Raw genomic sequence first — 17,336 nt, 5'->3', positions numbered from 1 at the left:
GAAAAGCATCAAGACGTAACTAAGATCGGTGGTCTGCAACATTTCAAAGGTCAAAGCATAATATCAAGACAGTCACTGAAAATAGGTAATTTATATGAAATATTCTACCCCGCATTGCCATGCTAAAGGACAGAAGTTTTATCCCTTAAAAGACTGTCTTAGTCCTCTAAGTCACAAATCCAGATTCAGGCAACCCACCAGTGAGAGAGTTACTGACTCATAATTCTTCCTCATTTCCATTGCATGAAGCACCTCAAACATTAATACTTTGTCATAATTAAATGGCAGGCACAAACCAGTAACCACAGCCAAAATTGTGATTCATGGCCCATTTGCAAAGTCTAAAAATTAATGGCATCTACTTATACTAAGTTCTTATGGACGTTTAAAATCATAAAATGTCTAAAACCGCAGCAATTCTTGTGACATCAAACAGCCCACTTAAGCAATACCGCAACTAACATGACTCCATATAGAAACACCCATCAAGCTGATAAAAAACTGGATTTCATCTGTGTTCTCACGTGATAGACAAAGGTACCCTTGCCAGTGGATTTTATCATTATAGAAGTACAAGAACCGTACGCAGTAATCAAACATACAACATATCTCGAAGGTTTCATCATTTTAGTCCCTGAAAAGAGTCATTAGTCAAATAGTAGTCATAGCACCAACACCTAGCGTCCAGTCCACTAAGTCATATGCAAGATGGAAATCAACAGCTGATAGAGGAAAGACTATAACAAATTAGGCCTTAGGACTGCAAAAGGAAGAATCCTTAGATCCATGGAAAAATTCATTGTTGCCAAGATAAACATTATAATCAGCTGTTTTTTTTGCCAAAAAACATTATAATCATTGTGGCATGCCTGAAGTTTTTTAAAGTCCATTCATCACTGCAGACACGTGGATAAGATTCCCAGAACAGGACCACCGAATCATGAAGATTAGTAAGATGGAACTAAACTCTGCCTCACATAGTTTGGCCCTTATCATGCAGAAGCATTTGACTGAGGGTGAAATCTACAAATCATGGAAAACAAAATAGCCATATCAGAGGGTCCATTTACCATCATTATTCTTACCAAGTACATTAATCAGCAAAGAGAACTTGGAATTTAATGCAAATTGAACAACATTCAAATATCTCATGAAATTTATAGCTTAAGGGTGTCATTGTAGGTTGTGGCTTCTAGCTTTTTACTGTAGCTTTTATAGTTTACAATCAAACCTCTACTAGTTATTGGACACATCGACCCTTAAAAACTCTCTGGCCGGAAAGCAAAAGATTAAGAGACCCTCATTAGATGAATACTCTACATAAAGAACTGTTCCTACAATAACTGCTTAGTCTATGCTCAACCTAGTCTTACCTTGTCTTACAGAAACAAGTAGTCAGACAGTGCATAATTTTCTACACGATTGTACTAGCCCTCGCAGACCAAGCATTAAGACCAGATTTACCTTTCTTTTTAGCTTTTAGTTCTCTCTTCTAGATGTGAAACCTTGCTCACCAGCTCATTTTGGTAAGCTCTGCAATCAACATGTAAGGTAGTCAAAATAATGATAGAGGTCAGAATCATGTCTTAACAGACAAGTCCTCAAGATTGCAAAAGAAATGAAGGCCAACCTGCTTTCTAGCTCGTGAACGTGCAGCTGACTCTCTGTTCTTGATCTTTCTCTTCAACCTCCTTCAAGTGTCCTTTCATATACAACTGGGTCACCCCTTTTCCGCCTGGGCACTGACGTATCCGATAACAGGCCTGTCGGTGCTGGAGATAAACCAGCGGGTGTAACACTCTGGGAGTTGCCAGCCTGAGAGGTTTAGATCCATTGAAGGACCCAAATAAGCATCAGCAAATAGCCCAGCTTGCACCAAGAAATCCTCTAGAGTCATCTCGCTGAGGGTCTGGTCCCCACCCTGACTCCTCACCTCCGAACCGCTCCTCTTCTTCTGCCCCTGTTGGATATCCTTCCACACCTCCTCAACCGTCTTCCCACTCAGCGCCCTGGCCAGCGTCGAGCTGGCCTGGCGCTGCAACGACGATGATGACGATGGGGGCACGCCACTCCCACGCGATCCATCCCTGCACACTGACTCTCTTCAGTGGTCCATACAATTTTAAGAAGCTCATCAAGGTTCACTTTACCTAGAGGTTTCTTCCCCAAGTACCCCCCAGTTGGGTCACAACTTCCTCGAGAGTGAGGTCATACCACGAGCTTTGCCCGGTCAGTGATGGTGGTGAGGGTTGCATTGCAAATGGGTCTCTTGGATCCCCATTAAAAATTCAAAGCAATGTGTCTCTCTTCAACCCAATGACCTATCACTATCACTGTACAAGGCAGCGCTACAAAACCGCCTACTGCAATAACCGAAAATCTCAAACACACCCTTTTTTCCTTCCTCCTTTGTCTCATTGATTCAGTTCACAGCAATGATCAAATGATCCTCTCGCTTAGTTCCTCACTTGTGCACTCTCAAACTCCCAAATTCAACCCCCCCCAACCCCAACCGAATGGGTCTCTTGGCCGTTACTTTGCAACCCCTTTGTTTGAATCCCCATTAAAATCAAAGCAAGGTCTCTTCAACCCAAGGACCTATCACTGTACAAGCTAGCGAGCTTACAAAACCGCCTACTGCAATAACCAAAAATGTCAAACGCACCCTTTTTTCTTCCTCCTTTGCCTCGCTAATTCAGTTCACAGCAATGATCGAATCATCTTCTCGCTCAGTTCCTCACTCGCGCACTCTCGAGCTCCCGAATTCAACCCCAGCCCCCCCCTCCATATAAAAAATAAAAATAAAAATCTCATCTTTACTCGTACTGATGATTATGTTTCTTACCCTCCTCTCAGCTTACGCGGACAAAACATGAACACTGTGGTCAAGCAAAGAGAAGTGACGCAAACCCACGTTTCGCTCAACGCAAGCAACTACAAACTAACTGCGAAATCGGTTTAAAACGATGCCCAAAAAGAAGAAAGAAAAAGATGATTGAATGATGACCGGAAGAGAGGGAAGAAAGAGAGCAACCCAGAACTACCTGGAGGACGAAGGATCCGACAATTCCGAAGTCTAAGACTGCAACCCGAGCTCTGCTGTTGCAGACACGGGAGATGAATCCACGTATCTCGTGTTCTCGAGTGAGAAGCGATTAATCGGACGCCGGGTCGCTCTCTCCCCTCTCTCTCGTTTTTTAACTTTTTTGTATTTTTGGGTCGTGTTTGGTACTGGGGTGATATGATTATGGTCATGTCACGCGGGTCGTGCGTGAGCGTGGCGTGGTTCGGGCCATTGAGAGACTTTTCCACTTTTTGCTTTTGCTCCGTACGTGATTTCCTTCAAAAATAATCTCAAATGACTAAAAGCGTGATTCTGTTAAAGGTGTAGTTCACTTAGACCACTCGTTTGGCGTCGATTTTCGATTTTCGATTTTCTTGTCGCGTCAGATCAGACGACTTGAAGGTAGATCTCTTGGGATCTAAACGGGGACAAGTCCTTCATGTGCGTGCGTGTTCCTGAATTTTGAGGGTATTTTGGAATAAATGTTAAGTGGTATTACCTTTATAAATTTCATAAGACTAGAGTCATGCAGCTGCGATCTGGATAGAGGTGTTGTCGACGCACTCACCATAAAAAGTATTCAGCTTTTGGTAGGCAAGATCAGGCGGGTGCTATTATCAATGACTAGATTTGTTGAAATGGGTGTAAAATTTATTTATCAACCCATATTTAATTGGCTAAGTTGTTATATGGATTAATTACGTTCAATAAATTGATTTGGATTGTAATTTGAAAAACATAAATATTAAATAGATTCACAACTTACTCAAATCTAGTCCTTTATGATTCTCAATCACACAATTAATCACTCAGCACTTCCATCTTAATTTTGTTAGGATTTTTCTAAATTAAGTGAAAGAAGTATTTTAATAATATGAATCAAATTGAATATGAGTTTAGTCTGTACTTAATCAAAATATGAGTCGTTAAATTCATATTATATAAAGATAGGTCAATTCAAGCCATATTATTTTTGACAAAATCCCGACTAACCCACCCGTTTGAACCCTTCTCCCTAGTGATTTTCCGAATGTATTGGGAATGGAGAATGATCATGGTGCTCTTTTTTTTTTTTTTTTGGCTCATCGATCATGGTGCTCTTTGAAAACCCATACGTTCAACCTACCATTATTTTGAAAGAAAAAAAGTAATCATGTGCGTACACGTATCCACTTGAACATCGCACGTGTCGCCGGCATTAAGCATCGAGCCCTCAGCCCGGCCTGTCCTACACGAGTACATAATATTAAATTATCCATAGAAACAGCTATTGGACCAAGCGGGCCGAGCCGGGGCAGTCCTTTGGGCCGATGGGCCTCGATATTGGCTATCTACGTAAACCCAAAATCCCTAACAGTCCGGCCCAGTCATAACCAACAAGGAGAGTCGGTGTGATTCCCGTCGTCGCGACCGAAGCTCCAATCATTTGTAGAGAATCAATCTCAATTTCGCCATCGCCAAACCCTAGCCAAGCTCCACCGAAAAGCCAAACCCCGACCAGCACCAGCACCAGCACCACCCTCCCGGCCATGGCCAAGAAGCGAAAGCTCCGATCCTCCGATCCCTCGCCGGCCAAGTCCGCCGAGCCTCAGGACCAGCAGGAGCCCTCCCAGGCCGGCCAGCCCGAGCCGGTCCCCGAGGAGGCGGCGCAGCAGGAGCCGCAGGGCATGGCCGTGGACGATCCCGCGCAGAAGGATCCGGCTTCGGAAGTGGAGCCGCAGACCGGAGAACCGAAGCCGGAGAAGGCGGAAGGAGGCCGGAAGGTGAGGGAGAAGAGCGGGAGCTGGAGCAGGAGGAGCGAGCCGATTTGAATGCGCCGAGCGGCGGCGGCGGCGGCGACGGCGGCGTCGCGTCGGAGCCGGAAGCGTCGCGGGCGAATGGAGCTGCGGATGAGAATAACGAGGAGGAGGAAGAAGACGGGGACGACGTGGATGAGGAGCCCGTGGAGAAGCTTCTGGAGCCGTTCACTAAGGAGCAGCTGACTATGGTTCTCAAACAGGCCGTGGCCAAGCACCCCGACTTGATCGAGAGCGTGCGAGGCGTCGCGGACGCGGATCCTGCTCACAGGAAGATCTTCGTGCACGGCCTCGGCTGGGACGCGACTGCCGATGCCCTAATTTCGGTATTTGGGAAGTACGGGGAGATAGAAGACTGCAAGGCTGTCACCGACAGGGTCTCCGGGAAGTCGAAGGGCTATGCGTTCATCCTGTTCAAGCATCGGAGCGGCGCGCGGAAGGCTCTCAAGCAGCCGCAGAAGAAGATCGGCAACCGCATCACCTCATGCCAGCTGGCGTCCACGGGCCCAGTCCCCGCTCCGCCCCCTAGCGCGCCTCCTGTTTCGGAGTACACCCTGAGAAAGATCTTTGTGAGCAATGTGTCCGCTGAGGTTGATGCTGAGAAGCTGTTGGAGTACTTTAAGCAGTTTGGGGAGGTTGAGGAAGGTCCTTTGGGGCTCGATAAACAGACTGGTAAGCCGAAAGGTTTCGCCTTGTTTGTTTACAGGTCCGCTGAGAGTGCTAAGAGGGCTTTGGAGGAGCCGTACAAGAACTTCGAAGGAATTACTTTGCACTGCCAAAAGGCAATTGATGGGCCAAAACCAGGTAAAAACTTCAGCGGGCATCAACAGCATCACCACTACCACCAACAGCAGTATTCGCATCCCAGGAAAGACAAAAATAAGTATGCAGCTGGTAGCGGGTCGGCTCCTGGACATTTGATGGCGCCTCCAGGACCAACCGTTGGGTTTAATGCTGGGGCAGCGCAGGCGTTTAATCCAGCACTTGGACAGGCCTTGACTGCTATTCTTGCCACCCAGGAGCTGGGTTGGGAATTGTAATTTGCTGGGAGGTATAGGAGCACCTCCGATGAACCAAGGTGGGATGCCGGGAGGATATGGTGGCCAACCTGCAGGAAGCTATGGGATGCAACCTGGGATTCAAGGTGTCTATCAGAATCCACAGATGGGTCAGGGGACTTCTGGTCGGCCTCCACAGGGCGGGGGACCGCCATACATGGGACACTAGGTGAGTAAGATCTCACATCTGCTGCTAATTGTGGGAGTCTTTTTATCTCATTTCTTTTCATCACTTTCATCATTCCCATTGTCCGTTGTAAACTTTAAGATGATCTTTTGGATGGCCTGCCACTTCACTCATCATTGTCCAATACACTTGCTAAGCATGTCCAAAGTGTTGCGTTTGGTGCCCAAAAATAGGCCACTTTCTTTTATCTTTAATTTGGAATAACAGGATCAATAATCAAAAGATGGTACAGTAAATTGATTGGCCGGATAAATAATCAATGAGCTGACCAGATAAGTTGGTTATGTTGAAGTTTTTGTTCCCTTATATTTTGTGTTTCAAGCTCTCTTCAATGCATTTTTAGTTCCAAAGCACATAGATTTCATCCAACAAGTCGAGTAGTGAGATTTTTTTTAAAATATGTGTTGATGCATGTCTCAGTCTGCATCGTTTCATGACTTAAAACAGTCTATTTTATCATGCTGAGTTTGGTTGATATCTACCAGACAGTCTAACGTGCTAAGCTTTATCATGCTGAGTTTGGTTGATATTTACCAGACATTTTAACATGCTAAGCCTTGGTAGTAAGAAATGTTTATTAGAATGAGTTCAACGTGTTCTTTGCACATTTTTTTGTTCGGGTTCCTGCTGGGTGTCTCGAAGTTTTAACACAAACATTGGCTATGGTACCACCATGCTGAATGTGATAAACTTTTTCTAGTCCCACATGGTTGGTTTGATTATGTTCAGAAAGGCCTTTAGTTACAAAATGGCCTGTCTAGGCTAAGAATATCATATAGATAGTGAGAACTTCTTATCTTACAATGTACGAGCCTTGTGTTCCCTATCTCATGCGAAAAAACTCTATTTGATTTACATGTAAAAGTACCTAATAATCTCAACTAGATATTTGTTTGGTGTTCTGTCATTCAATATTATGCATGGAGCTGCTTTCATGGATGTCTGACTTGTCAATACTTGCTTGTTCTTGATATTACGTATGGATTATTGTGAACAGGTATATTTGTGGCTACACCGTTTTGCTTGTTAATGCTTGTTAATGCTTGTATGGCAAATGCAGGCGATGACATTGACAGATTTAAAGATAGCATAGCGTTGTTGTTTGTTCGAACTTAATATCGTTTGAATTGTCATGTCTTTTTCTTTTTGAAATCCTTTTATGCTCCTCTGTTTGGCATACGCTCTTAGATGGTCAGCTAATATATGAGATTAAGATGTTTTCGTCCTTTTGAGTTGCTAAAGGTATGGTACTTGATCCAAATTATTACGCGCTTGTTTAGTCATTTATAATTAGTATTTTCATGCTTTGTATGTTCATTGTGCAGATTCCTTCATAGATGCATCAGTCATTTAGTTTTGGACTCTGGTGAATCTTCTGAAGTTCCGGGATCTCTTGCAAAGTATCTTTAAATCTGATTAGAAATTATTTGTCTTCTATAGAGATCCCTAGATCTCAAACTTGTATCTTAATTGCTATTCCAGCACTTTTTCCCCTTCACTTGTTTTTAAAAACTCTATAATTCTTCATTTTCATTTTCTTGCTACGTTGAAAGTGTTGGGGAACAGGTAGAGTTTTCAAGCAGAGAACATTTCCTTAACTTAAAATTCACCAGCATGCATGAGGCTCTATTATATTATCCTTCGTCGAAAACATTTACTGCGCTGAATGGCTAAAGAGTTTTTTGAGAACTCAGTTGTCGAAATAATTGTTCTGTTCTTTAATGTCCGATTGAACAAGTTTTTGCAGTCTTGTTTCGCCCTTTGCTTTTTTTTTTTGTTAGAATGAAATTTTCTATACCAGCTTGATGGGGCTTCTCTAGCAACTGTAGTGATGCTATGCTTCTGGAAGCAGATCTATGTCAGGTGAGGATGTCTTTCATAATTCATAAAGCAGCTCGAGTGCTTTGCACTATAGGAAGGAAAAAAAGGAAAGCCTCATTCACTCAGTTTCTCACTGTTTTCTAATAGTTCAATGCGTGGCTTCTCTTCTCCATTATAGGACCCTTCTGGCCATTTATCATTTGTGACCTCTTGCTACCTCAATCTCATTGCATCTATTTCAAAGCACACCTATCTAATATTTTTTGGAATTTTTAAGTAAACCCTTGACTCTATTGGTCTGGCAACCATTGCAAACTTTTCATAGCATGATGTACAATGAAAGAGTTTTTCCCCTCAAGTTGCTTAGTGGCCATACCATTCCAGCTGTCCAAGGACACCCCAAAGATCTCTTTCTTCCTTCACCACAAAATCATCTTAGATTTTGGTTTGTGGTCTCTGGAGTTATGCTATGAACGTGTAGAAGTTTCTTGGGGCTTATCTGTGATTCCTCTCAGGTTATATATACTGTCGATGCTGCAGTTGATATGAGTTTTTGATATGGTTGTTGCAAAGTGTGGAAGCTCGGCAAGATTTGATGTTCCCATTCTCTATGTAGCTTTCCGAATCTGCATCTCTGTTGCCCTGCACGACCTTTGTTAAGTTGTCTGAAGTAAGGAGAAGACAGGCGATGCAGTTGGTCTATTTGATTCGACTTCGAGGACATGAATGGAGGATGCGTAAGTTGGTATATTCTAAACCTATCTGGCCAAGTGCCGTCAGGTTCATAGTGTTGAGATTGGAGCTTTTTTATCACTATATGTGTCGATTAGGATTAGGGGGGCAATAGTGCGATCTTCAACAGCCTAAGGGACTGAACTTGGAGAGTAGTAGGGACACCGACTGCTCCACGAAATATAGCACATCTCTGTCTGGTTCGTTATCTTTGTTTTAAATAACATAGGATAGATTCTGTATGTCCTGTGAGCAAAAACCTACCTTGTCTAAAACTACTGCGATGAGTGGTAATGTGATATCTCGGTTCTAGTCTTGTCCTCTTTTGGTCAGAAGTCCGTACCTTGGAGTGATGTCGTGGGTTGAGGGCTCTTGGCTGGTTTTATGTTAACCTTGTGACTGCCCTACCAATCTGTTTGATGTTGAAATTTGCCGTTACCTCCCAACGTCCTTCCTTAAAACCAACTTTTGAAATCGGGATCTTAGCTCTCCAAATCAAGTCTTTTTTTTAAATATTTTATTTGATTGAATTCGTATTCTTTCCCACTGTTGAAAGATTTTTCAACTGGGCCAGCCACAGAGAACGAGCGCAAGTTTCAACCCAGTCTCTAATGGCAGGTTTGGCAACCGGCCAAAAATGAAAATTTCCAATCTTTTATTTTTACATGTAGATTTAGAACAGAAATTCGTTTGGTAATTTTTTTCTTAGGAATAAATTTGAAGTAGAATCAAGAAGTAAAAAAATTGATTATTTGTTCCTGGAAATAATTTTAGAATTAAACAAATTCATTTTTCTTTTATCTTCTTTTCTTGTTGTTCTTCTTCCTTTCTCTTCTTCTTCTTGTGCTTGTGCTGTCGCCGTGTTCGCTGTTCATTGTCGTTGGTCGCTAGTGACCAGTTAGTCGAGGTCGGACGAGCTTGCTGGAGGCTCCTAGCTATTGGCAGGGCCAGGCAAGCCTACCTTGGCCAATTAGTGAGCGAGGCGAGGCTCAGGCTTGCCACTGGGGAGCCTCGCCTGGTTGGGTAGTGGCCAAACTTGACCAAGCCATGGCAAGGTCGTGGAGGGTCCGTGACACTTCGAGGTTGCTACCTTAGGAAGGTCGGTGATCGGTTGGCTGATCGTCAAAGCTGGAAGAAGAAGAATTGAAGAAAAAGAAGGGGAAGAAAAGAAAAGAAGAATAAAAGATATAAATGGAAAAAGTCAAAATTATTAAAAAATTAAAAGAAAATAATTTGGAATATAAATTTTGAGAATGGTACAAATGCAAATTTATTTTGAAAATAAAAATTCTGGATAATTATCAAACAAACGTCTTAAATGTTTAATTAAAATGTTTGAAAATTACTTTCGAGAATAAAAAAATTATTTCTATCGGAAATTGTATTACCAAATGCGCCTAAGATTATATTTACTTCATCTGGTTTTTGCAAGATATGTCAGGAAATTTTGTACTTGTTGCAAAATGTGACTGCATTCGACACTTGGATGCTCGCAATTCCGCGATCCACGTTAAGGAAGAATTGTGATGTCATATCAAAGGTCATGATTCTCTCTCCCCCCCTATCATATCAAAGGTTATGATTCTCTCTCCCCCCCTACGACGGCATTGGCGAACCATTGAAATCCTGTCTTGGGGGCCTGTTTGTTTCTACTTTAATGAAAAGAAACGGTACTTTTTCATTTTCACTATCTTAAAAAGAATTAATGGGTACTCGAATATTTCGAATTCGAAACAAGTGTAACAAAAAAGTTTGCAAAGATTTGAAAGACCCTTGCAGCCATTTAAAAATCATGATTTCTCAGAAACGAATGGTGAAAGAAGTCGGTTGAATCAAAACTAATCCTTTTCTAACGAGAGTCTCGTCAAGTCCCTCGTCCTCTTGTTTGGTTGATGTCTGCCTTATGTAGGTGGGAAGAAAGAACAACGCCACTTGGAGCAGTTAAATTGGTGGCACTCCGAACAACTTTTTTGGTTTTAGTCGGGATTGGGAAATCGAGGAAAGAGAGACATTAAAGGAAGCATACCTAAATACTAGTGTTGGGGAGATGTCCTACACCGTGGCGGGAGCGGTCCCGTACCCAACATTCACCCCGTATTTTGTGACCCGAACCTCACTGGAAATCTCTTGAGTTTGATCATGACATCACCGGAGTGGATTAGGCGTTTCCGATCACTCAGCTGAGAGGCTGGTGCAACCACCACTCCATGCCGCCCCACCCCACCCCGAGCAAGGCAGGTTCTCATTTTAAATGGTGGCTCATCAGTCCGAAAGAGATGCACTCATTTCCTTACGAAGGAAATCCGAGATTACACTTGGGACCGGCGTATTCAGGAGCAAAGTTAAAACAGCAGAGGCATTCAAACTCTACGTGCAGAGACCATGGCGATCCCGAGTCACATATGGCTCGCAGGTCATGGAATTGTAACACCTTGCTGCAGAGGCAGACCGACTCCAACCAGAGCCATGCAGAGCAGCTAGAGCAAAAGCATTCATTGGAAACAACCTAGCAGTTTTACCAAGTCACATCTAGGTCAGGACATATAAACAAAATTATACAAGCCAACCCTACCGTCATATAAGTATATTTGGCATATCCACAGGGAAAACCCACGGCCGCCCCATGGAAGAAGAGGAGTCAGACTATTATATTCTTACCGCAGACAGCTGAAACTGCACCTTAGCTTGCCATCGGAGGGCCACAGTGACGCACGCGAGGCTTAGACAAAGAACATGGAGCTGCTGACGTTCTCCTGCAGTTTCGGCATCTGAGGGACGGGAACGGCTCCAGCAGATGTCAGCCCGCCATGGCTGGACGATGTCTCTGATGCATCTTCGCATTTGACGAAATGCGCCAGCTGGGTCGCCGCCAAGTGGGCATAGCAAATTGGAGCGACTACACATGCAAGAGAGATTTATTAGGTGCTAACTAGATTGAAGGACCTCTCAGAAGCTGACAAGAACATGTCCAAGAAAATTCAATTGCCACATAACGATCCATCCTGGCACAGTATTATACAGACTAACTTAAGCAGATCCACCAATTGAATTGACCCAAAAAATACGCAGTTAAAAAACCTGTCTGTCGACAAAAATTCCTCAGACATTCAAAAATGAAATAAGTATGTTTACCTACAGATATTGCAGTTGTGCTTCTCTGATATCTGCAAATGGTGACAAGGAACAGTGAGAAAATTCCAGCGATTTATTTGAGAGAAGTCAATCAAGATTTGAAAAGGCACTTACACATATGATAGAGCATGCACAAGTTCCTGCAATTCATCTGCTGAATAACCAACCTCGTCATATAGCATGGTAGTGCGTCGGCCTAGTGGTTCCCTGCAAGTATCAAACAAGATATGGAAGATAAGTAAGAGTAAAATTGCCAAATTGTTTCATTCTTGAAATGCATCAAACATTTGGAAATAAGCTGAAATGAACAATAAGAGATAACTGCACTTTGGGAAACTTTAGCATAGCAATCAGGCCGTCGATACTAAGCTTAACTCCAGCCGATCCGTCAAAAAAGAACCCATTAATTGTTGGTTCTTATATCTTTATTAAGTCACTTACAGCTGTAGAAAGTGCTGTCTACCAATTTCATTCATAAGATATTGGCATGAATAACTGAGTATTTGAGATATCATTTCATCAAGAAAGCTGACTATAGAACTTAGGTAGGTAAGGTAGGGAAACAAGAGAGGACAATCACTCGAATTAGTGTAAATATGTCTCATTGCAACTAATCGGGCACTTTTTGTGTTCAACTACATTTTATTGTGCCAGATCCCAACCAAAACTACCACAGATAGTACAAGGCATTGTCAGCAGGAACTGAACTACTCTGAAGTTAATGCAGGAACTTACTATCATCCCTGCATGCGCACAAAGATAGAAGTCATTGTTCCGAGGATGACAGACTTTGTTGTCTATGACAGTTCCTGCAAATTGAAGTATGTAAACATGTGGAGCAATACTCAGAACCAACGCTCAATTTCAGCAGATCCACTCAATGGAGACAAGGTCAAGCTGTTAAGCAAAGGCCTACCAGGAGGAACATTATTTTCCGGAGATCCAGACTGGAAGAATTTGTATGGTGATTTTCTGAGCAACAATCACCACAAATTTGGGGACCACTTCTCATCAAGGAACTTGCAGGCCTGAAGAAAAAATTCCAAGCATAAAACACTTTAATCTCATAAATTGGTGGAGCAACACTGAGAACCAGCTTTCCACTTCGATCCAGTCCAGATTACACTCACCTCAATGATCTGATCTAATTCTATGTTCAAGACCTGCATGAACTGAGACTCACTGACTCCATCCCTGAAATAACAAGGGCCTTTAGGGATTGACTTGCAAAGGACAACCAAAAGCCACTTGACAGTATCAATTTGGCAACAGAAGGCATTTTTGGCTTTACTAATCATATCCAGTGAAAAGTCATATTTCATTATGCAATATAGGCAAGTGCAGAAAATCGAGTAGTAAAAGAACAATAGCTTAACTCATGCCATCCTGCTGCAAAACACTCATGAACAACTCAAAACTTTTAATCCAAAATATTACCCATCAATCGATGAGAATAAAATCGAAAATTTCCCATGAGAAGTGGGGAAGGAAGAGTTCCCAAAATATACTAGAGCACATATTATTTCCCTTTTATGTTTGGGTGAGCAAACTTGAGTAAGTGAAAGCAAAAGTACAATCACTCATGCATCTCCTTATGCACCATTTTACATAGGCCTGAGACACCACCACTCATCCCTCGAGAGTGCGATCAATTGCTCCTAGTCCTCTTAAAGTGGATTAGTAATATAGATAATGCATTAATGACAGGCACACTTGAGACATCACATCATTAAAGATACAGACCTGAATATGATAATCTGGTCAGGTTTCCTTTGCCGGAACTCACATAAAGTCCAAGAGAAGCTCTCTGAAATTAGAAACCAAAAGAAGGCTTGACATATGGGATGAAGCAACAAATTATTGGAAGATGCACACGTGGTCATACGATGCGATCTTGCACATAATTCAAAATTAAGCATAAGCACTCTCCCATATAAATATAGTAGACAACACAAGCTCACCTTATGATACCTTCATCCTCTTTGTCAGACACCTTTTAAACAGAGAGTCTATCATTTCTACTTTAGGGGATTGGGTAGCGAACAGTTGCTCTGTAGCGAGAAATTAGTGGCCATTGGCGAGAGCTTACCACCTGCGTTTGAGATGTAATTGACAGAGAATCTTATAAGCCACTATGCCCATGCTACAAGCTACATGCCAAGTAATTACACGAGCTGAATTAGCACATCACCGCAGCAATGGACGGAATATCAGAATGCCCAGGAGAGCCATGAGACACATCCATTCCAAGGATCATGGTGGGAACCTTGGAAACCACAGGAATAGAAGGAGAACGCTCCACCGTCAACAAAGAGTTCAAGCCACCAAGCTGCAGGAAGAAAGTATGGGTATAAATGTATGGTTTGATAATCATCAAGCAACGGACCAAGGCCGGTTAAATCATCATCAATTGGTTAACTCACAACACAAAAAGGATCTAAAAGAATTACTCATTAGAATTGTTGACCTTTGCATTAATCTTGAGAAGAACATTGGTAAGGTATTGGTCATTGATCCTCATGGGACAAAGGCACTGGGTAATGATTCCATAGTCAGAAAGATTTTTCTTCTTCCACGGACCTAAATTATTGAATGAACACAAGTAATCATAGATATGTAACCAAGAATTTAGCAATACAAACAAACAGATGCAGTGAACTATACCATAGATTTCGCAGTTCTTTCTCTCGGAATCAAACAAAGAAGGAAGAGTGGTGCCCCAGGTAGTTTAGCCTGTATCTCCTCAAACATTTTATCCACTCTAACAGCAGGAGGGGCTCTTCTGAATTGGGGCTTTCCTCAAACACGTCAAAAGGTTGTTCGGTGATCTGCATGATGGTCACGGGCTATCATTAGCTTATCGGAAGATGTTGCATTATAATTGACATTGGACAAGATATAAGAAACACAACCAACAGGGCAATCAGGGGATGAAAAAGGTGTCTATCAGTCATCGAGGCAAATGTTGCAGCAGACAGGATATAAGACTCACAAGTCCTTTCATATCAGCTAATCTTAGTCAGGTCTCTTATAAGCCCACGCACGTCACACCGAGCAGAGAAGTTCACCACAGCCCATTTCTGCATCTTAGCTGGCTCAACAAATTTCTGCAGAAGAATGAAAAGATAGCATAAACAGACTAATTGAACACAATAATTGGTGGCAGATAATATAAATAACCTTATTCTGAAAGCTCCACCGTCCATTGCGGGAAAGAAATCTCTCCATTGCCCACTTTTAGCTGGGAAGGAAGCCACAGAAGTTTGTGTTATTGCAGATGATTGTCTAACAGTCCATTGCAAACTAACAGAATTTCTTTTTTTCCTTTTAATCCAGCAAACAAAATGCACAAGGGAAACTATGGCACCTTAGGAGCCGGTAGAACGCGGCCTTCAACTTGAGTAAAGCTATTGCTAATTGTGATACCGCATGAACGCAGCATAGGTTCAGAATCATAGTTGCTGCGCTTCAAAGCCTAAAGAAACCATCAAATTATATAGATAAGCAAAACTCAGCTAAAGCTGATAAACCAATCAATCAGAAACAGAAGGAGACACATACATCTGATAAAACCCTCATCCTTTCTTGGGGTTTCTGCCTCGACTCTCAACCAGTGAAGCTCTTTGGAAATTTGTTAAAGATTTTGTGTAACGTTGCAAGGACACCAATGAACAGAGCTAAACACAAAACAGTCTCAGATATAAGACATTTCACATTTTAGCTAAAGATGATAATATCAGCACTAGTGTTTATTTACCTCCAGTGGTATATAAGTTGGACGCTTGGTTTCCCAACATTAATGCATGGAAAATCTCCAGAATAACGCAAATCAATTTTCCTATGGTTGACAAAATAATCATAAACAGTGACTTCCACAGTCTGACCCTCCCCATCAGCATTTCCACTCCTCTGCTTCAGAGAGAATCTGCAACATGAATGGTTGCTTAATTACTTAACATGCATTGTATCTCTTCAATACATACAAGAGAAGAAAAAGGAGAAAAGAGTGTAAAAGAAGGATAAAGCATACAGTTGGTCCTTGCATGGACTTTCACTTAATCCAGTTATCTTGTACTCAGCATTTGAAGGGCTTGCCTTAATCCGAAGATTCTTGAGCGTCCGTTTTGCCTGTTGCATTAATGTCGGCAGAAGTAATTTCAACGAACATAGAAGAATGAATGCAGCAGACATAACCTCATAGGAAGAACATAAATCACCTTCGCCCAGTCAAGTGAGTAAGGATCCTGCACATTCTGGTTTGCAATTAGAAAATCTATCACTGGCCCAGGTTGTATGATCATGGTAGTCGATACATCTAGAATAGATATATTGGTTACTGGTTAGCTAGCAAAAGTTAATGAATAATTGAATAATTGTTGCAAGTATTAACCTATATTAAGGGACAAGCCCCTGGGTAGTTCTGAAGCTTGAATGAAATCCTCTGCATCCAAGAACACCACCCCCCACATCAGCAAAGTTTCTTGGATCACCATGAAAGAATGACTGGCGAACAAGAAGGCATCCCCTGCAGCAGTCAACATTATAGCATTGATTATAGAATATCCAAAAACAAACAGGATAAAAAGAGAAGGAAAGGGAAGAAATATGACTGGCTTACTGCTTAGCTGCATGCTGCCTCAGAATTATATCCAGCACCCTAACGGCTTCCTGGAAGTTCTCTGATTCTTGACCGCAGAGCATTAGCAATCGCCTGCATGGGTATCTTTGCAGCAAAGCTAATCTCTACTTTAAATGTCTTTGACTGATAAATTCGCCGCATTCTCTTCCGATCAGTATGATTTGGACTTCCATGAGTATCAGGACTAGCATTTCCATTATTCCTACACAAATCACACCTAATGAGAATCAAAATAATCCATCCACAGGTGGGGGAGCACCGTTAGAATGCAATGCAAGAATGTCTACCTGCTTGATGATACATCTCGAGAACAACTGTAAATTCAAGTTTGTTGCGTGGAAGAGGCCCAATGGTAAACAAGCTCTTCTCTCCATCATAAGCAAAGTCCTTTCCAGATAATTCACTGCTATAAGTCTCCTGCACTCTGTCCATCACTCGTCTTCCAACGCCCTTCGCATCAACAGGGCGGCCATCTTCATAAGACACGGACACCTGAGTTACAGAGTCAAAAGATTAATGCAACGTCAAAACCAATATCAACGTTACCATCAGTTAAGTCACAAACAAGATATTAAACATTAAATAAGAGAGTACAAAAGTAAACATTGTACATACAGAATAATGGAAGAACTGGCCATCAACATTTGTAACATTAACTTTGAAGTGATTTGTCAGAAGGGCTATCTTTTGGCCTTTGGAACCAAGCCTCGCCTGGCCATTGGAACCCGTGCAGCCTTTTTCTTCATTGGTGCAGGAGCATTTATTTCCTCCACTTGATCAGGAACATTACTCGATGTGAAATCAGATGAGGAGGTTGCACACCATTGTGTGCCCCATTTCCCGCCCCATTTCCCTCGGGACCGGAGGATTCCATGGTAGATCCTAAGTGGAAAGAAAAGGTAGAGCG

At 42.3% G+C, this 17,336-nt stretch overlaps 1 long non-coding RNA gene and 2 pseudogenes across 2 annotated transcripts; 2 read left to right on the top strand and 1 right to left on the bottom strand.

Moving 5' to 3' along the window:
* Nucleotides 1-4,112: 4,112 nt before the first annotated feature.
* LOC104421415 lies at nt 4,113-7,742 on the top strand (annotated as a pseudogene). Its single transcript, XR_005546779.1, has 3 exons — nt 4,113-4,121; nt 4,533-6,087; nt 7,431-7,742. The product of XR_005546779.1 is annotated as a UBP1-associated protein 2B-like (transcript).
* Nucleotides 7,743-7,929: 187 nt separating this feature from the next.
* On the top strand, nt 7,930-8,990 carry LOC120289061. Its single transcript, XR_005547002.1, has 2 exons — nt 7,930-7,968; nt 8,543-8,990. It is a non-coding gene; the product is annotated as an uncharacterized LOC120289061 (long non-coding RNA).
* Nucleotides 8,991-10,923: 1,933 nt separating this feature from the next.
* Nucleotides 10,924-17,307, bottom strand: LOC120288682 (annotated as a pseudogene).
* Nucleotides 17,308-17,336: the final 29 nt, after the last annotated feature.

This window comes from Eucalyptus grandis, chromosome 10 (genome assembly GCF_016545825.1).
Source record: "Eucalyptus grandis isolate ANBG69807.140 chromosome 10, ASM1654582v1, whole genome shotgun sequence".
Taxonomy (NCBI): Eukaryota; Viridiplantae; Streptophyta; class Magnoliopsida; order Myrtales; family Myrtaceae; genus Eucalyptus; species Eucalyptus grandis.
Note: the sequence above shows the minus strand (reverse complement) of the source record. Positions and strands in the feature narration are given on the sequence as shown.